Source organism: Sciurus vulgaris (assembly GCF_902686455.1).
Source record: "Sciurus vulgaris genome assembly, chromosome: 16".
Lineage (NCBI taxonomy): Eukaryota > Metazoa > Chordata > Mammalia > Rodentia > Sciuridae > Sciurus > Sciurus vulgaris.
Genome location: NC_136477.1, coordinates 69,693,101 through 69,715,607, shown reverse-complemented (window position 1 = coordinate 69,715,607; position 22,507 = coordinate 69,693,101).

Sequence of the window (22,507 nt, the reverse complement as noted above, 5' to 3'; positions counted from 1 at the left end):
ACCCTTTCTGGCACAGTCAAGGTACTGAAACTGTCAGTCTGTGTCTCCATTTTTCCATTATTTTCTTCTGCCTCTCCTCCCCTACATACACAGCCGTCTTCCTGTATCAGACACAGATGGAGATGGCTTTGAATTCACCCATGAAAGCCAGAGCTAGGCCAGCCTGGAAGTGACATTGGGTAGAATAATAACCTTTGTCACCAAACTTGGCAGTTCACATTCTCTTTTACCAAAAACGTAGCCAGAAGGAAGAACAGTGGTTCAGGTTTTTTCCTTCTCCAACACTTCTCCCTTCTCAGTACAGAGCAATTGATAGAATTTAAGATTCAAGATATCAAGGGACCATTTTTCAAACCCATTCCACGCTCCAAAATTCAATCTCAATAATTATATGAACTTCTTTATATAGCTGTATTTAAAGTTTTTTTTTTTTTTTTTTTGAATGCCATACTTAAGGGTAGGTAACAAGATACTTTACCAAACTTGTTTCCATATGGAAAAAGTGAAGTTTGGGTCATTCCAGGTAAATGGAAGAAAACCAACCTACCCTTCTCTAAACACCTTTCATCACAAAGTATTTATTTCACAAAAATAATATCACAGTACAAATGATACATATATGAAAGTTAATGAATATTTGCAATCATAGAAAAGACATGCACAAAGACCAATGTTCAGGTTTATAGTTCTAAAAAACTTCAGCCATAGCACTTTAACACTGATGAAGCAAACATTAAAAGAATGTGGGGGGTTGCTGCCCTTTGCAACCTATTTTGACTAAAGTACTTATTTTAAGAACACACACAGCATGAGTCAGTGCTCTGAGCATTATTCTCCATTTCTACAGTTGAGCCTGCATAAAACATTTTGATCAATCAAAAATTTTATTCTTCCATTTCTAGTAAGTGGAACTAGAGCACAGTTAAAGTATTTTGAGGAGAAAAAAATACCAAGAATATTGTATCTGGTCATTTGAATATTTCCAATCAGCATTTAGTTTTAAAAGTATATTAAAATTTTTTAGTTGAAATTCTTGCCCATTGACTTAGTTTAGTTTCTCTATAAGAATCTTGCATTTTTAATGTGTTCTTTTGTCCTAGATTTTTTTTTAAATTTAGTTGTTAATGGACCTCTATCTCATTTGGTTTTATGGGGTGCGGAACCCAGTACCTCACACGTGCTAAGCAAGTACTCTTCCACTGAGCTATTATAACTCCAGCGCTTATCCTACAATTTTTAGTTTTGGACCAGTAGTAGGCCTTGGGGAAATGAAATTTAATCACTCATCACTGTTCTACCTTCAAAGAGTTCAGTGGCCCTAGGCAACTCTCAGCTTTTTCTGCAAACCTGTCCTGATCTAAAAACATGAGGAGGGAAGCATTCTCAAAGGCCCCTTTCAGCTCTTCTAGCTCACACATTTCACTTTCAGTAATTGTCACTGCCTTAAACCAGCTCCTTTTATTTGATATTAGGGGCTACAAAGTAAGTTTAATTATATCCATTTTACAAATGAGAAGACAGTTAAAGTTCAGATTACATAAAGGTAACAGCTAATAAATAGAAACACCTAATTTTAAGCTCTGACTGAAATTTATCTGTGCTAAATTTCCCATCTTCTAACTTTAGTACAGGTAAAGCGGTGTCTTAATTGCTGGTTCAGTTTATTCAAAGGTTATTGGTATATTTAAGGTTCTCCTTCTTCCCAGGTGCTTTAAAATTTTATTTTTTTTCTACAATGTTATCCACTTCAACTGGCTTTCAAATTCTTCACATATACCTTACACTCTTTTATTTATGCTCATAACTGCTATTCTCATTGATTTGGAGGGAACAATGGAGGAGAGCATGTCTTGAATTTTCATTGTTAGGGGTATTTTAATCTTTTGTTTGGGGCTTTTGTCTACTTTGTTGATATTTTCAAAAGAATCCCCTTTCGTTTTATTAGTCTTATCTGTTGTTTTATAGAGATCGCTGACTTCTGCCCCTAATTCTTTATTTCTGTACACTCAATTGTCACAGTTCTTGATTAGCATGACTTTGACATGTTTCTTAGTCCTTATTATTGGCTCTTTACTACAGTCCCCCACTTTTCCTTTACATAATGAGTATTTCATGGAAATGGGGGTGCTAAAAGTACAAATTATGTTAAATGAAAGACATCCAACAGGTGGTCCAGAATGTAGCTAATGTTGGGACACATGTATGGCAGAAGCCTCCAGCAAACCTGAAGTCCAGTGCTCCAGATCAGACCCCATTTGTTCAAGGACTTTATTCCCTCCCATTTCCTATCCTTCATCATGTAATCTATAGAGTAGGGATGGACAGATCAATCCTGTAGCATCAGAATGTCACTGCCCAAAGCAATTTGTTACCGCCTGCAGCAACAATTGTGTGGGTGTTTATCGAAGTTGGACTGGAAACTGAGCTACTTCTATCTTTCTCTTTAGTATGCGGCTTTCTTGCTTGTTTGTTTATAGAGGATAGAGGAAATAAGGCTTACTTGCTTTGAGAGGAGAGAGAGAGAGACTTTGCTTATCAGAGAGAAAGAGAGACTTTGCATAAGAGAGAGACTTTGAGAGAAGGACAGGCTTTGCTTAGAGCTTAGAGGAAGAGAGACTTCCTACACCTTACTTAAGGTCTGCTGCTTCTTACTGGTGCATCCTGCATCCTGTGAACTATGGGTGCATCTACCTAAGATGCTTTAGTGATGTGTCCTGCATACTGCAATCTGCCTGTCTGTGATCTGCAACCTAAAGGTGTGTTCTCAGTTCTCCACTCTGCAATCTGCCTTCTGCCGCTGCCCCTATTTGCTGCTTCTATCTGCTTGCCGCTTCTTCTTCTGCCTTTCTGCTAATGGTTTCTCTGTGCTTCTTTCTGCTAGCTGCTCTTCCGCTGTCTTTTCTTTCTGCTTGCCGCTTCTTTCTGCTAGCTGTTGCTGCAGTGCTGTCTCACTCCGCCTACGCTTATATCACCTCCAGGAGGTGGAGAGCAGGGCCACACCTCTTATGCAAAAATTAAGCAAGATGTTAGATGTCTGAGCAGGCACAATTAGGAGTGCTTGAGAACACATGGGCATACACTGTGTGCCTGGATGATAAATCACCTAAGTGTGCTTCTGTCAATTAACCTCCTCACAGCTGATGTGATCAGGCACAATTCTGGTGCTGTCCGCATGGCACAGCCCCCAACAATTCCCCCTTCTTTATATAAAATGAAAAGAAAGCTGACAGGGATCGTGTCTCTCTTAGGTTGTCCACAGCAGAGCAACATCCTTACCCATCATTGGACAATGAGGCTCTAGCCCTCATTTCCTGTCTTAGGTTGGTATGAGCTCCCCATGAATCTTATCCATCTTTGACTACTGATACAACACACCAAGCCATATACTGGGAGATTGATCTGCTTCAAGGGCGCCCATGGCCTATTTTACGATGACATAAGCCTGTTGACTGACTTTGAGGCATTTGTAGATGTAAGACAGAATTAACACAAGCACACACAAGCCTATTAGTGTAAAACCTAAAAATCCCCAAAATCTGGTGCCAAACTGTGCTGAGAAAACAATCATTTCACCCTCTCTACATTTTTAATATTAACTCCATTAACCTTCTAGTCAGTGCACTTCCCTTTACTTATAAACCCTCCTTAAAGGTGAGGTATCAACATGACTGATTAGAAAGTGAGTTACACAGGATGTAAATAAGCAGCTTGCTTTACTGAGAAAAAGATGAAAACCATCTATGTGGCTAAATCAGCTTATGAGGGGCTATCGGTCCAACCAATTCCAATTTGGGAATTGCACGAGTGATGCAATCACTATCAGCAAAAAGGTCTCTTACTCCCCAAATTCTACAAGGGCTATGACAACTGCTTCCATTTTATGAGCCTTGAGTTGAAGAGTTCTGTACCTTGTTTCTTAAATGATTTGGTAACATCTTTCCCTCAACAACAGTAATTAGCACTTGTTAACTCAATGTTTTCCCTTTCTGCACTTTGGGCAAAAATCTGGGGTACAAGGTGTAACAGATTTTATTATAGTTATCTTTTGGATTTCTTTTGTTAGGGCATTGTCTCTTTGCTGCTGTATATATGTGCATACACTCCAGGATCATATTAATTTTGAATATCTATTAAAGTATATTAGGCTTCTATTAGCATATCAACATTTCTACCTTGCTACTGCGTTTCTGCAAGCAGTTTCAACAGCTATTTCTTGCCACTGATCTCTCTAATTAGACATTGTCCTCCAGATAACACTGCTCTGCATGGCTGTTTTAATTTTAACTGCCTCTTTAAAGTTTTTCTAATGATTGGTGGTCTCTCTATTTTGATCCTCAAATATGGGCAGGTTCTACAAATTTTAAAGCTCTTTTTATTAGGTTTAGCTTTCTCCTTTTTCCCTTGTTCTTAAACTTTGAGTAATTGTTTTCTAAGTCGATACCACACAATTATTCCTCAATTTGTTCTCTTTCCCATTGTGGCAGCTTGAGCAGCCTTTCCTCTATAAACCCTGGGCTTATTTCTGCTAGAGTTTGAATATATGATCATGCAGTGGTTTCCTTCACTGTCGTGCCTTTTTTGACCTTTTGTCATTTGGGTCTTTCACCAACCCTTTCTTCCTACTATCACTTGCCTTTAAACCACTCTATCCAGAGACTTCCACGAGGCTCCTACTTTCCCTCGCCCTATTCCTGCGAGGCTTCTCAGTTTCCTCACCATGCCGATTTCCCTTTTGCCCCATATGGGCCACCATTTGTCACCACCCGCGGCAATTTGTTACCACTGCAGCAACAATTGCGTGGGTATTTATCAGAGGTGGACTGGAAACTGAGCTACTTCTTTCTCTTTAGTGTGTTGCTTTCTTGCTTGTTTGTTTATAGAGGATAGAGGAAATGAGGCTTACCTGCTTTGAGAGGAGAGAGAGAGAGACTTTGCTTATCAGAGAGAAAGACTTTGCATAAGAGAGAGAGAGACTTTGAGAGAAGGACAGGCTTTGCTTAGAGCTTAGAGGAAGAGACTTGCTACGCCTTACTTAAGGTCTGCTGCTTCTTACTGGTGCATCCTGCATCCTGTGAACTATGGGTGCATCTACCTAAGGTGCTTTAGTAATGCGTCCCATGTACTGTGATCTTCCTGTCTGTTATCTGCAACCTAAAGGTGGGTTCTCAGTTCTCCGCTCTGTGATCTGCCTTCTGCCGCTGCCCCTATTTGCTGCTTCTATCTGCTTGCTGCTTCTTCTTCTTCCTTTCTGCTAATGGCTTCTCTGCACTTCTTTCTGCTAGCTGTTTCTGCAGCACTGTCTCGCTCCACCTACGCTTATATCACCTCCAGGAGGCGGAAAGCAGGGCCACACCTTTTATGCAAAAATTAAGCAAGACGTTAGATGTCTGAGCAGGCACAATTAGGAGTGCTTGAGAACACATGGGCATACATTGTGTGCCTGGAAAATAAATCACCTAAGTGTGCTTATGTCAATTAACCTCCTCACTGCCGATGTGATCAGGCACCATTCTGGTGCTGTTCACATGGCACAGCCTCCAACATCAGAAGGGTGTTTGAGATAGCCAGCCTGAGATTACCTGGGCAATTTTAAGAAACCAAAAGGAAAATGCGCTGGATAGAAAGGCACATCACTTCCTGTCTGAAGGCAGTGTGTTTTGTGTGGGGAAGAAGTGGGGGATGGGAGACAGAGGAGGGGGATCACAGTACTTTTTATGCTCAGCAGAGGCCAGACTTCTGTCCTCAGGCTACTTTTCTCCCTAGCCATATCTGTACCTGACAACCATTTCCATTTTAGATGTCCCCAGCCAATACTTCTTTTCCAGGAAAGCTGCTCTTCCCTGGTGCTCTAAGTCAGTCAGAGTAGTTGTTAAGAATACAAACTAAATTTGAACCAGGTTATGCCACTTACTAGTGTGCGATCTTGGGTAAACTTGGCAATATTTCTGTGCCTTAGTTTCCTCAACTTTAAAATGGAACTACTGGTAGCATTAAATAAAAAATCATGATGAGTGGCCCAGACTGGCACATGGGAAGCCATCAATTCCTGTTAGCTGTTGTTAATAAAATATTGCCAGTCTTCTCATCACTCAAGTTGCCTCTTCCTCATTTTTACTACCTACCTACTCCTCAAACCAAACTCAAATTCTTCTCAATCTTCCTTCTCAAAGTCTTCCAAATTGATTCCTATCTCCACTGTCCCTTCAGTATTTGAAGTAATATAATAATTTTCTTCTATCTTACTGTTCCTTCTACTTTCTATTGAGTTCTTCCTTCACATGGATATCTCTCTTGAAGTTTTAACAATACATTAAGATGAAACTATTCAAGGCCCATGCCTGCTTTTCAGAATTTATCTATTACCAGGTCTCCTCTTGAATATGCTTTTCCTATATAAACTATGCAGACCTATTAAATTCTAAACTATGCTTTGCTCTCTCTCAGAATCCTGTCCCTTCTCCCAGCTCATCTCAGGCAGCACTTCTTCCTCAGAATCTATCCAGTCCCTGGAGGCAAGAAATCCCTCAGTCCCTATGCACTTTGTTTACTCTCCTGTTAATTCACATGTTGTATATCTTTTACAGTCCTTTCTTTAGAGCACTGCAGATATATGCTGGCTTAGATACATCAAATTAAAAATTTCAGCACACAGTCTCAAATGTAAATTTATCTAGCTCCACTGGGTTTCAACATGTATCTGTACATATTGGATGCATTTCAAATTTGATAAAAATCTATTTAAAATGTTGGAGTGGAACAGATATGTAAGCTCAAAATGCCAAATTATCCAATTGTAAAAGACATTTTATTTTATTTTTAAATATGGATCCTTGACATTCAACACTTAGCACAGTGTCTTTGGCATCTATATATTTACTAAAATATATCTCAGTTTGAAAGCCTAACTCTGGCAGAATGGCTAGTGCCTTTCATCCTTATTTGGAATTATTTATTATCCACTATAGCCTGCTATAATGATTGTACATGAATGAAAAATTAATGTACGTGAATGGTCATGTGCAGAATCTCCTCAGCTCTGTCAGCTGTCACACTCAGGTTTCCAGCCTACCTTTGCAAAGATCACAAAAAGAAACGTAACAACATCACTTAAAGTTTGTTATAGACTGTGTCTATTGTCTGGAGCTGGCAGGTCACGCGCCCTGCATTGCCTCATGGTCACGCCCCCTGCCTCGCCTCATGTTGAGCTAAGATGGCGCCTGCCAGATGCTGGTGGGGTGTGCCTCTACCTGTACACACACCTGTCAGACTATACCAGGTGCATCAGACTAGATTGCATGGTGCTTCATGATTGGCCAACTACACTTCCTTATTCGAGTTCTGGCACGAGGACTAGTCTTGCCTTCACGCGCTTTCCTCTGATTGGTTTTTGTAATTTATATTAACAGGGTTTATTCCCCTAATAAATGAGACTTGATCAGGCTTTTGTCTTGTCTCCATTTCCTGTGTCTCTTGTCTCTCCCAATCCCCGGTCCCCCCTCCAGGATCCCGTTGAAGTCCTGCGGGTCGGGAAAATTGGCGCCCAATGGTGTGGCTTTGGATACAGGGGAATTCGCCAGGGAAGAGGCGTCTAAGTGTTCGGTCAAAGAAAAAAAATAAAAAGTGAAAGCCATTTCGACAAAGATCGCCATGGGAGCCTGCTGGGCCGTTCTTAAAGGTACAGTAGCACCTAAGTATGGGACAAGAATTAAGTAAGCATAAAGTTTTTGTTAAGCAATTAAAAGAAGCTTTAAAGACACGGGGAGTAAAGGTTAAGAGTAATGATCTTTTTAAGTTTTTTGACCTTATTAAGAACACCTGTCCGTGGTTCTTACAAGAAGGATGCATTAATATAAGAAGTTGGAATAGGGTGGGAGATGCTTTGGGAGATTTTCATAGAACGTTTGGCCCAGATAAAGTTCCTATTACAGTTTTTGCTTACTGGAGTCTCAAAAAGGAACTTTCAGAACATACAACAAATGATTCTGATATAGCAGCAACAGTTACTCAGACAGAGGACATTTTAAAAGCAGCATCAAAACAGGATCTTCAGGAAGAGCCATCCGAGGATAAGGGAGAGGGAGATCTTCTTTCCCTTGAGAGTAAGATGAGGAAGTTACAAGTCTTTTTCCAGATGCAGGCAGCACTGATCTTAAAAAGAAAACAACATCAGAACGAAGCTCCACCTAAGATTTATCCTTCATTCACTCGTTTTAAAGACCCTTCAAAGAAGAATAAAATAGATGATGAGGAAGGTGATTTGGACTTTATAAATGAGGAAGCCTCAAAATATCATAATCCCGACAGCCCGCTTAAACAAGGACAGTCTGTTTTCTCATATCCACCTCCTTATTGCACACACTCTGCTCCTACGGCAATGGCATTGATAGATCCAAAGGAAGACCTTATAGAAAAAAATTAAACATTTGGAGGAAAAAATAAAACTAGAGGAACAATACTAAGCTCTGATTACCAGGTTACAAAAATTAAAGACAGGCAATGAGGCAGTGCCTAGACCTGATAGATTTAAAAGGGATATTTGCCCTCAAATTCTATCTGAACAACAGTGTCTAAGAGGAGGAGTTCCCTTAATCAACAGGGATTTAAAACCCCCTCCGCTAAGTGCTTTCCCTGTTACTGAGACAAGGGATGACCAGGGACAACCCTGGAGGCACCACACTGGCTTTGATTTTACTATCATAAAAGAATTAAAAAATGCTGTTTCTCAGTATGGAGCTACAGCGCCATACACCCTTGCTACTTTAGACTCCATAACAGAAAATTGGTTAACACCACAGGATTGGAATACTTTAGTTAGAGCCACACTGACTGGAGGTGACTTCTTGCTTTGGAAGTCTGAATATTTTGAAAATTGCAAAGAGACAGCTAAAAGAAATCAACAAGCAGGAAATTGGTGGACTTTTGATATGCTCACTGGAGTAGGTGATTATGAAACCACAGACAATCAGATGCAGTATGACCGTGGAACGTATGCTTAGATACAGGCAGCAGCCACTAAGGCCTGCAGAAATTTGCCTGTTAAGGGAGACATCAGCATGTCTCTTACAGGAGTCAAACAAGGCCCTGATGAGCCCTTTGCTGACTTTGTTCACAGACTTATAACAATGGCTGGTCATATTTTTGGCAGTTCTGATGCAGGTCTTGACTATGTCAAGCAACTTGCTTATGAAAATGCCAATAACGCATGCCAAGCCACTTTAAGATCATACAGAAAGAAGACAGATTTAACAGGATATATTCATCTGTGCTCAGATATAGGACCTTCTTATCAACAGGGCTTAGTAATGGCAGCTGCTTTTAGTGGACAGACAGTGAGGGACTTTCTTAATAATAAAGACAAAAACAAAAGGGCCTGTTTTAAATGTGGCAAGGGTGGACACTTTGCCAAAGACTGCAGATCAGATTTACAAAAAACTCTTGAGGCCAAAATACCTGGTCTCTGCCCTAGGTGCAAGAGAGGAAAACATTGGGCTAATGAATGCAAGTCCAAAAGAGACAATGAGGGAAACCCCCTTCTGCAACATCAGGGAAATTGGAGGAGGGGACCACCTCAGGCCCTGAAACAAGCATATGGGGCAATCAGTTTCATTCCAGCCAACAGCAGCATCAACAATCCATTTCATTCCTCAGTACAGCAACCCCAGGGGGCGCAGGATTGGATCTCAGTTCCACCTCCCATGTCGTATTAACTCCTGACATGGGCCCTCAAGCCTTGAATACCGGAATTTTTGGCCCATTGCCCCCAGGTTATTTTGGCTTAATTTTAAGAAGAAGTAGTTCTACCATGAAAGGTTTACAAGTACTCCCAGTAGTTGTAGATCAAGATTTCTTGGGAGAAATTAAGATCATGGCTAAAACAGATAACAACATTATTACTGTTACTCAGGGACAATGAATAGCACAGCTGATACTGTTACCATTAGTTCCAACCAAACACCCAGTTCAAAATCCTAGGAGAGGAAATGGAAGTTTGGGATCCTCTAATGTATATTGGGTATAGCACATAACTGATCAAAAACCTTCTTTGACCTTATGGCTAGATGGCAAGTCCTTTACAGGTCTAATAGATACAGGAGCAGATGTGACCATAATTAAACAAGAGGATTGGCCTTCTTCTTGGCCTACCACAGAAACTATGACTAATCTTAGTAGTATTGGTCAAAGTACAAATCCAAAGCACAGTTCTAAATACCTCACTTGGAGAGACAAAGAAAACAGCACAGGTCTCTTGAAGCCTTATATCTTACCTCATTTGCCTGTTATTTTGTGGGGAAGAGACCTATTATCTCAGATGAAAATAATCATGTGCAGCTCCAAGAAATGGTTGCTGCCCAAATGCTATCTCAGGGATATACACCAGGAAAAGGGCTAGGAAAGCCCGAAAATGGTATTTTACCTCCCATTCCCACTGTAGGACAGATTGACAGAAAAGGCTTGGGAAATTTTTGATTTCGCCCATTGACATGCCTGCACCCCAACTGTGTGCAGATCCAATAACTTGGAAATCAGATGAACCAGTTTGGGTTGATCAATGTCTGCTTACTTCTGAAAAACTTGAAGCTGCTCGAATGTTAGTGCAGGAACAGCTAACAGCAGGACATATCATAGAGAGTAATTCTCCTTGGAATACTATTATATTTGTAATTAAGAAAAAATCTGGTAAGTGGAGATTACTACAGGACTTAAGGGCTGTCAATGTCACTATGGTGCTCATGGGAGCCCTACAACCAGGGCTGCCATCTCCTGAAGCCATCCCTCAAGGATATTTTAAGGTAATTATTGATCTCAAAGACTGTTTTTTACTATCCCTCTACATGTAGATGATCAAAAAAGATTTGCTTTTATTCTACCATCAATAAATTTTAGAGAACATATGAAAGGGTATCAGTGGAAAGTATTGTCACAAGGAATTGCTAATAGTCCAACCTTATGCCAAAAATTTGTTGCTCCTGACTTACAGCCTATTAGAGATTCTTGGAAACAAATGTATAGTATTCATTATATGGATTGTTGGGGGCTGTGCCATGTTGGCAGCGCAGGGATGGCGCCTGATCACATCAGCAGTGAGGAGGTTAATTGACAAAAGCACACTCAGGTGATTTTCTCATCCACGCACAGAATGAATGCACACGTGTTCTCGTGCACTAATTGCTTGCTCGGAGTGTCTCGCCTAATCTTTGCATGGGAGGCGTGGCCCTTCTCTGCGCCTCCTGGAGGTGATATAAGTGTAGGCAGAGCGAGACAGACAGACAGCAGCCATTAGCAAAGAAGAAGGAACACAGCAGCGAGTAGGGGCAGCGGAAGAAGGCAGATTGCAGAACGGAGAACTGAGACACATCACTAGGGCACCTGGGTGGACATACCCTTAGTTCACAGGATGCAGGACTTTAAGGCATAGCAACTATCTTCCTCTGGGCTCTAAGCAAAGTCTGTCCTTCTCTCAAGGTCTCTCTTAAGCAAAGTCTCTTTCTCTCTGATAAGCAAAGTCTCTCTCTCTCTCCTCTCAAAGCAAGTAAACCTCATTTCCTCTATCCTCTATAAATAAGCAAGAAAGCAGTGCACTAAAGAGAAAGATAGAAGTGCCTCAGTTTCCACTCCACCACCCATAAGACCCGTGCAAGTTGTTGCTGCAGGTGGTGACAAATACCCACGGATTTTGGATCCACAAAGAGCCAGAGATGTGGATGATATACTCATAGCAGGACAATTGGGAGAACAGGTATTACTATGTCTCACACAGCTTAAACAGCAGCTGACTACAGTAGGATTACAAATTGCTCCAGAAAAAGTTCAGTTACAAGACCCTTATACTTACCTAGGTTTCCTGCTCAATGGACCTAGGATTATTAATCAAAAGGCAACAATCAGGAGAGATTGTTTAAATACACTTAATGACTTCCAGAAGCTTCTAGGTGATATAAATTGGCTTTGACCATATTTTAAATTAACCACAGGTGAGTTAAAACCATTGTTTGAAATATTAAAAGGAGACCCTAATCCACAATCATCCAAGACTATATCTCCTGATGCATTAGCTGCTCTTAATACCAATATTGATTATTCTTATCCCTTAACGCTCATTATATTTAATACTTCCATCACTACAACGGGTCTTATCTGGCAAGATAATCCTATTATGTGGATTCATCTTCCTTCCTCACCCAAAAAAGTGCTATTGTCTTATTATGATTCAGTAGCTGACCTAATTATCAAGGGGCAAGAAGATTCTAGAAAATATTTTGGAATAGAACCATATAAGATTATTCAACCCTACACCCGATCTCAGGTCAATTGGTTGTTACAAAATACTGACACCTGGCCTATAGCTTGTGCCTCATTCACAGGTGATATAGATAATCATGATCCACCAAATAAATTGGTTCAGTTTTGCAAACTACACCCTTTTGTGTTCCCTCATATTATTAGAAGGGAGCCCTTACACAACGCTCTTGTTGTCTTTACTGATGGGTCATCCACAGGAACAGCTGCTGACAACTTCCTTGATAGAACTGTCACTTTCCAGTCGAAATGCACATCTGCCCAACTTGTTGAATTACAGGCTCTTATTGCAGTTTTATCTGCCTTTCCCAATCAACCCCTTAATATCTACACAAACAGTGCCTACTTAGCGCACTTGGTGCCACTTCTTGAAACTGTCTCTCAGATCAGATCACGTTTCTAAAACAGCATCACTGTTCCTTCAATGTCAGACATTCATCCATAATAGAGGGGAGCCTTTGTTTATTGAACACATCAGAGCTCACTCTGGCCTTCCAGGGCCATTGGTTAAGGGCAACAGAATTGCTGACACAGCCACCAAAATAGTTGCAGTAGCTTTTTCAGATAATATTAAGCAAGCTCAAGACACTCATAACTGACATCATTTAAATGCCTGCTCTCTTAGGTTACTCTATAAAATCACTAGGGAACAGCAAGGCAAATAGTAATAGGCTGTACCACGTGTGGTACTCATCTACAGGTTCCACATCTAGGAGTTAATCCTAAAGACCTTGTTCCTAACATGGTGTGGCAAATGGATGTTACCCATTTTTTAGAGTTTGGTAATCTAAAATATATTCATGTTTCCATAGATATATTTAGTGGATTTATATTGGCTACACTTCAGACTGGAGAAGCAATGAAACACATAATTGCCCATCTATTACATTGTTTCTCAGTCTAGGGAATACCTAAACAAATTAAAACAGATAACGGCCCTGGATATACAGCAAAAACCCTCCAAAAATTTTGTGAAAAATTACAAATTCAACATGTCACCGGAATTCCTTATAATCCTCAAAGCCAAGGAATGTTCGAGAGACCACATCTCTCTCTTAAAACTACTATTGATAAAATAAAAAAGGGGGAATGGTACCCAATCAAGGGTTCTCCCCAAAATATACTCAATCATGCTTTACTCATTCTCAATTTTTTTTAAAATGGATGATCATGGGAAATCTGCCACTGATCGTTTCTGGCACCCGGAATCTCAAAGCATTTTGCCATGGTAAAATGGAAAGATCCACTGGATAGTTCATGGCATGGTCCAGACCCAGTCTTGATCTGGGGTCGAGGTTCAGTCTGCATCTTCTCTCAAAAAGCTGATGCAGCCAGATGGCTGCCAGAGCACCTTGTACACCAAGTTAATGAAGTTACCTCCTCCAGGGATAAAAATCATCCCTGAGAGTCCTTTCTTTTCCTTCCACAGGAATGAACAAAACATTGCTTCTGGATGATGGCTGACTGTTCACTGCTGTCCTACAGCCATGCAGGGTTTGAGGACCCTGCTACGGCTTGAGAAGTGCTGTTTCTATGCCAACAAGTCAGGAATCATTAAGGACAAGATCAAACAGCTGCAAGAAGACCTAGAAAAATGCCGACAAGCACTGGCTGATAATCCAGTATGCACTGGATTCAGTGGTCTCCTTCCCTATCTACTTCCCTTCTTAGGTCCCCTCCTTTGCTTGCTGCTTGTCATACCTGTAGGTCCTTTGATATTCAACAAGATTATGGCTTTCATCAAAGCTCAAATTGAGGCTATACAGGCAAAACCTATTCAGGTTCATTACCATCGACTGGAGATGATGGATTGTGATGGTGCAACATTTGATCAATATTAGACAGTAATAGACCATCACCCCTGTGTGCTGAACTGGTCAGCGAATGACAGGTAAGATTCCTGGGAGTGCATACCAAACTAAGACAGGAAATGAGGGCTAGAGCCTCATTATCCAATGACAGGTAAGGATGCTGCTCTGCCACGGACAACCTAAGACAGGCGCAATTCCCGAGGGATTGTCACTCCAGCTCTAAAAAATAAAAAAGGGGGACCTGTCTGGAGCCAGCAGGTCACACGCCCTGCCTTGCCTCATGATCATGCCCCATGCCTCGCCTCATGTTGAGCTAAGATGGCGCCTGCCGGATGCTGGCGGGGCGTGCCATTACTTGTTTACACACCTGTCAGACTATACCAGGTGCATCAGACTAGATTGTGTGGTGCTTTATGATTGGACAACTACACTTCCTTATTGGAGTTGTAGTGCGAGACTTGAATTGACTTTGCGAGCTTTCCTCTGATTGGTTTCTGTACTTTATTGTAACTGTGTTTATTCCTCTAATAAACGAGACATGATCAGGCTTTTGTCTTGTCTCCATTTCTCATGTCTCTTGTCTCTCTCAATCCCAGCACCCCCCTCCAGGTACCCGTTGATGTCCTGCGGGCTGGGGCAAGTGGCGCCCAAGGTGTGGCTTCGGATACGGGGGAATTCGAGAGGGAAGAGGTGTGTAAGTGTTTGGTCGAAGAAGAAAAAAAAAAAGTGAAAGTCAGTTCAAGAAAGTTCGCCACAGGAGCCTGCAGCGCTGTTCTTAAAGGTACAGTAGCGCCTAAGTATGGGACAAGAATTAAGTAGGTATAAAGTTTTTGTTAAGCAATTGAAAGAAGCTTTAAAGACATGGGGATTAAAGGTTAAGAGTAATAATCTTTTTAAGTTTTTTGACCTTATTAAGGATGCCTGTCCGTGGTTCTCACAAGAAGGAAGCATTAATATAAGATATTGGAATAGGGTGGGAGATGCTTTGGGAGATTTTCACAGAACTTTTGGCCCAGATAAAGTTCCTATTACAGTTTTTGCTTACTGGAGTCTCATAAAGGAACTTTCAGAACATACAACAAATAATTCTGATATAGCAGCAGCAGTTACTCAGACAGAGGACATTTTAAAAGCAGCATCAAAATAGAATCTTCAGGGAGAGCCCTCCGAGGAAAATCTTCTTTCCCTTGAGAGTGAAGATGAGGAAGTTACAATTCCTTTTCCAGAGGCAGGCAGCACAGATGTTAAAAAGAAAACTCAACATCAGAACGAAGCTCCACCTAAAACTTATCCTTCATTGACTCCTTTAAAAGAACCTTCAAACGAGAATACAATAGTTGATGAGGAAGTTGATATGGACCTCATAAATGAGGAACCTGAAAATATCCTAATCCTGACTGCCCGCTTAAACAATTACAGTCCGTTTTCTCATATCCACCTACCTATCGCACACACTCTGCTCTACGGCAATGGCAGTGATAGATCCAAAGGAAGACCTTAAAGAAAAAATTAAACATTTGGAGGAACAAATAAAACTAGAGGAACAATACCAAGCTCTGATTACCAGGTTACAAAAATTAAAGACAGGCAATGAATCAGTGCCCAGTTCTGATGGATTTAAAAGGGATATTCGCCCTCAAATTCTATCTGGACAACAGTGTCCAAGAGGAGGAGTTCCCTTAATCAACAGGGATTTAAAACCCCCTTTGCTAAGTGCTTTCCCTGTTACTGAGACAAGGGATAACCAGGGACAACCCTGGAGGCACCACACTGGCTTTGATTTTACTATCATAAAAGAATTAAAAACTGCTGTTTCTCAGTATGGAGCTACAGAGCCATACACCCTTGCTATTTTAGACTCCATAGCAGAAAATTGGTTAACATCACAGGATTGGAATACTTTAGTTAGAGCCACGCTGACTGGAGGTGACTTCTTGCTTTGGAAGTCTGAATATTTTGAAAATTGCAAAGAGACAGCTAAAAAAAATCAACAAGCAGGAAATTGGTGGACTTTTGATATGGTCACTGGAGTAGGTGATTATGAAACCACAGACAATCAGATGCAGTATGACCCTGGAGCGTATGCTCAGATACAGGTGGCAGCCACTAAGGCCTGCAGAAATTTGCCTGTTAAGGGAGACATCAGCATGTCTCTTACAGGAGTCAAACAAGGCCCTGATGAGCCCTTTGCTGACTTTGTTCACAGACATAAAAAAGGCTGGTCGTATTTTTGGCAGTTCTGATGCAGGTCTTGACTATGTCAAGCAACTTGCTTATGAAAATGCCAATCCTGCATGCCAAGCCACTATAAGACCATACAGAATGAAGACAGATTTCACAGGATATATTCATCTGTGCTCAGATATAGGACCTTCTTATGAACAGGGCTTAGCAATGGCAGCTGCTTTTAGTGGACAGACAGTGAGGGATTTTCTTAATAATAAAGACAAAAACAAAAGGGCCTGTTGTAAATGTGGCAAGGGTAGACACTTTGCCAAAGACTGCAGATCAGATTTACAAAAAACTCTTGAGGCCAAAATACCTGGTCTCTGCCCTAGGTGCAAGAGAGGAAAACATTGGGCTAATGAATGCAAGTCCAAAAGAGAAAATCAGGCAAATCCCTTCTGCCACATCAGGGAAACGGTAGGAGGGGCCAGCTTCAGGCCCCAAAACAAGCATATGGGGCAATCAGTTTCATTCCAGCCAACAGCAGCAACAACAATCCATTTCAATCCTCAGTACAGCAACCCCAGGGGGCGCAGGATTGGATCTCAGTTCCACCTCCCATGTCGTATTAACTCCTGACATGGGCCCTCAAGCCTTGAATACCGGAATTTTTGGCCCATTGCCCTCAGGTTATTTTGGCTTAATTTTAGGAAGAAGTAGTTCTACCATGAAAGGTTTACAAGTACTCCCAGTAGTTGTAGATCAAGATTTCTTGGGAGAAATTAAGATCATGGCTAAAACAGATAACAACATTATTACTGTTACTCAGGGACAATGAATAGCACAGCTGATACTGTTACCATTAGTTCCAACCAAACACCCAGTTCAAAATCCTAGGAGAGGAAATGGAAGTTTGGGATCCTCTAATGTATATTGGGTATAGCACATAACTGATCAAAAACCTTCTTTGACCTTATGGCTAGATGGCAAGTCCTTTACAGGTCTAATAGATACAGGAGCAGATGTGACCATAATTAAACAAGAGGATTGGCCTTCTTCTTGGCCTACCACAGAAACTATGACTAATCTTAGTAGTATTGGTCAAAGTACAAATCCAAAGCACAGTTCTAAATACCTCACTTGGAGAGACAAAGAAAACAACACAGGTCTCATGAAGCCTTATATCATACCTCATTTGCCTGTTATTTTGTGGGGAAGAGACCTATTATCTCAGATGAAAGTAATGATGTGCAGTCCCAATGAAATGGTTGCTGCCCAAATGCTATCTCAGGGATATACACCAGGAAAAGGGCTAGGAAAGCCCGAAAATGGTATTTTACCTCCCATTCCCACTGTAGGACAGATTGACAGAAAAGGCTTGGGAAATTTTTGATTTCGGCCATTGACATGCCTGCACCCCAACTGTGTGCAGATCCAATAACTTGGAAATCAGATGAACCAGTTTGGGTTGATCTAACTTCTGAAAAAGTTGAAGCTGCTCAAATGTTAGTGCAGAAACAGCTAACAGCCGGACATATCATAGAGAGTAATTCTCCTTGGAATACTCCTATATTTGTAATTAACAAAAAATCTGGTAAATGATCCGGGGCCATTAGTTAAGGGCAATAGAATTGCTGACACAGCCACCAAAATGGTTGCAGTAGCTTTTTCAGATAATATTAAGCAAGCTCAAGACACTCACAACCTACATCATTTAAATGCCTGCTCTCTTAGATTACTCTATAAAATCAATAGGGAACAAGCAAGGCAAATAGTAAAAGGCTGTACCACATGTGGTACTCATCTACCGGTTCCACATCTAGGAGTTAATCCTAAAGGCCTTGTTCCTAACATGGTGTGGCAAATGGATGTTACCCATTTTTTAGAGTTTGGTAATCTAAAATATATTCATGTTTGCATAGATACATTTAGTGGATTTATATTGACTACACTTCAGACTGGAGAAGCAATGAAACACATAAGTGCCCATCAATTACATTGCTTCTCAGTCTTGGGCATACCTAAACAAAACAGATAACTGCCCTGGATATACAGCAAAAACCCTCCAAAAATTTTGTGAAAAATTACAAATTCAACATGTCACCAGAATTCCTTATAATCCTCAAGGCCAAGGAGTGGTTGAGAGAGCACATCTCTCTCTTAAAACTACTATTGATAAAATAAAAATGGGGGAATGGTACCCAATCAAGGGTTCTCCCCATAATATACTCAATCATGCTTTACTCATTCTCAATTTTTAAAAAATGGATGATCATGGGAAATCTGCCGCTGATCATTTCTGGCACCCGGAATCTCAAAAGCATTTTGCCATGGTAAAATGGGAAGATCCATTGGATGGTTCATGGCATGGTCCAGACCCAGTCTTAATCTGGGATCTAGGCTCAGTCTGCATCTTCTCTCAAAAAGCTGATGCAGCCAGATGGCTGCCAGAGCACCTTGTACACTAAGTTAATGAAGTTACCTCCTCCAGGGATAAAAATCATCCCTGAGAGTCTTTTCTTTTCCTTCCACAGGAATGAACAAACATTGCTTCTCTGGATGATGGCTGCCTGTTCACTGCTCTCCTACAGCCATGCAGGGTTTGAGGACCCTGCTAAGGCTCGTGAGTATTTACTGGAGCTCAAAAACAAACCATGTAAGTGTGTGGGAGGATTTATAATGAGTACTGATGAGGCAAGTTACAAGCCATCATACATCGGTAATCTCCCGAAACAACGCATAGAGATAGATTGTGGCAGTCACATCGCATTTTGGACGACACCTACACTGTGGTACTGTATCGAAAAACCACAGATCATTCCCTCAGTTAATGGCAAATATGCACCTTGTTCGTGCACAACCTTTCACACTTCCTTCCATAGCTCTTGTTATTCCTCCGCTCAGACCTGTTCTTCAGGAGACAAAACCTATTTTACTACTACATTAATAAAGTCCCATCCAGGATCAACTGGAGGGAATTGGTCTAACAACCCTGGAAAATTAAGTGTTGCCTCATGTCCTGCAAACCTAGTGGGGAAAACAGTTTGCTGGTCTACCATGGCACCCCTACATGTGTTTGATGGAGGAGGCCACAAAGATTATAATAGAGCCAAGCAAGTCCATGAAAAAATTCAACGGATGTATGAGGAACTGCATCCCAGTCTGTTATATCACCCACTACCATTACAAAACCACAGACCTTCTGAGATAGACCCTGCCACATATGATATCCTTGAGGCCACTCACACCTTGCTTAATCGGTCTAACTCTCCCTTGAGTGTAGATTGTTGGCTTTGCCTTCAGCTAGGATATCCTGTTCCACTAGCTATCCCAATTGATTATAGAAATAACTCTGCTACCGACCTCACAGTGATAAGTTATAAGACTATGACCAATCTTGATGCGTCTTGGTCCAGTTTTGCTGGTAGAAATTGCTTACCGACTCCACCATTTCTAGTATAGCCATTCATGTACTCCAATACTACTTGCTTTTTTTCACCTGGCTATAATAATACCTGGGATTTAGACGTAGGGACTATAACCTTTAGTGGTTGTTCTGAGACATTCAATCTTTCACAGCCATTGTTCCCCCTTTAATGGCACTGTGTTTGTTTGTGGAGGTAATAAGGCTTTTACTCAACTGCCTATCAACTGGACTGGACTAGGTGTCTTAGCTGCCTTACTCCCAGATGTAGACATTATTCCAGGAGATGAGCCTGTCCCTATACCAACAATTGACTAGATTACAGGGCGACCTAAACCCGCTGTCACTTTCATTCCTCTACTTGCAGGACTTGGAATAACTACAGCAGTGGCCTCAGGTACTGCTGGTTTGGGGGTCTCTCTTACTCAATATAATAAATTATCCACAAAATTTATTTCTGATGTACAGATACTCTCAAGCACCATAGAAGATCTTCAAGATCAGGTAGATTCCTTGTCAGAAGTGGTCCTACAAAATAGAAGAGGTTTAGACCTTCTAACTGCCAAACAGGGAGGCACTTGTTTGGTTTGCAGGAGAAGTGCTGCTTCTATGCCAACAAGTCAGGAATCGTTAAGGACAAGATCAAACAGCTGCAAGAAGACCTAGAAAAATGCCAACGAGCACTGGCTGATAATTCACTATGGACTGGATTCAGTGGACTCCTTCCCTATCTCCTTCCCTTCTTAGGTCCCGTCCTTTGCTTGCTGCTAGTCATATCTATAGGTCCTTTGATATTCAACAAGATTATGGCTTCCATCAAAGCTCAAATTGAGGCTATACAGGCAAAACCTATTCAGGTTCATTACCATCGGCTGGAGATGATGGATTGTGATGGTGCAACATTTGATCAATATTAGATCGCAATAGACCATCACCCCTGTGCACTGAACTGGTCAGCCAATGAGGGGTAAGATTCGTGGGAGCACATACCAACCTAAGACAGGAAATGAGGGCTAGAGCCTCATTATCCAATAACAGATAAAGATGCTGCTCTGCCACGGACAACCTAAGACAGGCGCAGTTCCCGAGGGATTGTCACTCCAGCTCTGTAAAATAAAAAAGGGGGACCTGCCCAGAGCCAGCAGGTCATGCACCCTGCCTTGCCTAAAGATCACGCACCTTGGCTCATGGTCATGCACCTTGGTTCATGGTTACACCCCTTACCTTGCCTCATGTTGAGCTAAGATGGCACCTGCTGGATGCTGGCGGGGCGTGCCATTACTTGTTTACATACCTGTCAGACTATACCAGGTGTATCAGATTAGAATGCGTGGTGCTTCATGATTGGACAACTACACTTCCTTATTGGAGTTCTGGCACGAGACTAGTCTTGCCTTCGCCTGCTTTCTCTGATTGGTTTCTGTACTTTATATTAACTATGTTTATTGCTCTAATAAACGAGACTTGATCAGGCTTTTGTCTTGTCTCCATTTCTCGTGTCTCTTGTCTCTCTCAATCCCAGCACCCTCCTCCAGGTAGCTGTTGATGTCCTGCGGGTTGGGGCACTGAGGGAAAAATGCTAAGAAGAGGAGGCACGACTTCCTCTGCTTCACCAATTCCTGAGAATATGGGCAAAATCCAGCACCTGATCTGGCTTGTGCATTAAGTACAGCTCTCAGCTTTTTAAATATTTTCAAAGAAAAAGTCAAAACGAAAAAAGAGAAAAAAATAATTTTATGAAAATGTCAGTTGATTTTGAAAGCAATGGCTAGGTTCATGTGTGAAGAATCCACAATATGTCCATTTGTATTCACCAATTGAGCATGTTCTCAATCCCACAGAGTCTAGAATCTACCCATTTTTCTGGCATCCTTGGATCTCTGATATATTGTTCTGCTCAAGGATCAATAACTACTTCCGTTTTTTTTTCCTTAATGAAGAGAGGAAAAATGTTTCCCTCAAGACACAGGGCTCGGCTGGGGTATTGACATGCAAAAAAGTTCCTTGCTGGGATTGTTGTGAAGAGGAGAATTAAGAATGCCTGGGACATGATTTGCTTGGTCATGATTGCTTCTCTGCATACAATTTCAAAAATTAAGACTGTAGGTGATCAAGTGTTGGAACTCAGAGAAGGTGTTCCAGTGCAGGCCATATAGACAAACTTGTAGAGTGTCTGCCGGGCATGCAGGAGGCACGGGTTCAAGTCCCCAGCACTGAGCGATTGTGGAAATGACAAAAAAATGCAACGGATACTGACCCTCCCAACCTTCCATCAGCTCTCTTTCTCTTTTCTTTTCTCCTCTCCTCACAAAAGGAATCCAAACGCTAAAACTGCACCAATTTCACGTGCAACCCAAATTCAACAACACCTTTCAGCAGGCTACTGTGCTCCAATCAGGTTAGCAGTACTCAACAGTCACCTGCATTTCTTCAGAGTACTTGTTTTATAAAATCACTCTACTCTCTCTCAGGACAGAGATCACAGGTTTCTCATGAGTATGCCTATGAGGATATTTCTTCAGCACCATCTTCAGCTGTGCATTGTGCACCACGTTTCAGTTGCAGGAAATTCAAAGTGACAAGTGCACGTGTACCTGCCACCCTCCAGGCTTCTTGAACACACTACCATACTCTGCCAATCAAGGAGACTTCCACACCAGAGCACTTTCCACGTGTACCTCAAAGTCTACTGGAAAACCAAGAGGTGAACACAAAAGACAGCTGATCTTGTACCTTTAACATTACTGACACTTTTGCTTTGCAGGGGCTTGAATGTGATTTCTTGGTGAACAATGTTAGGGTTGTGGCT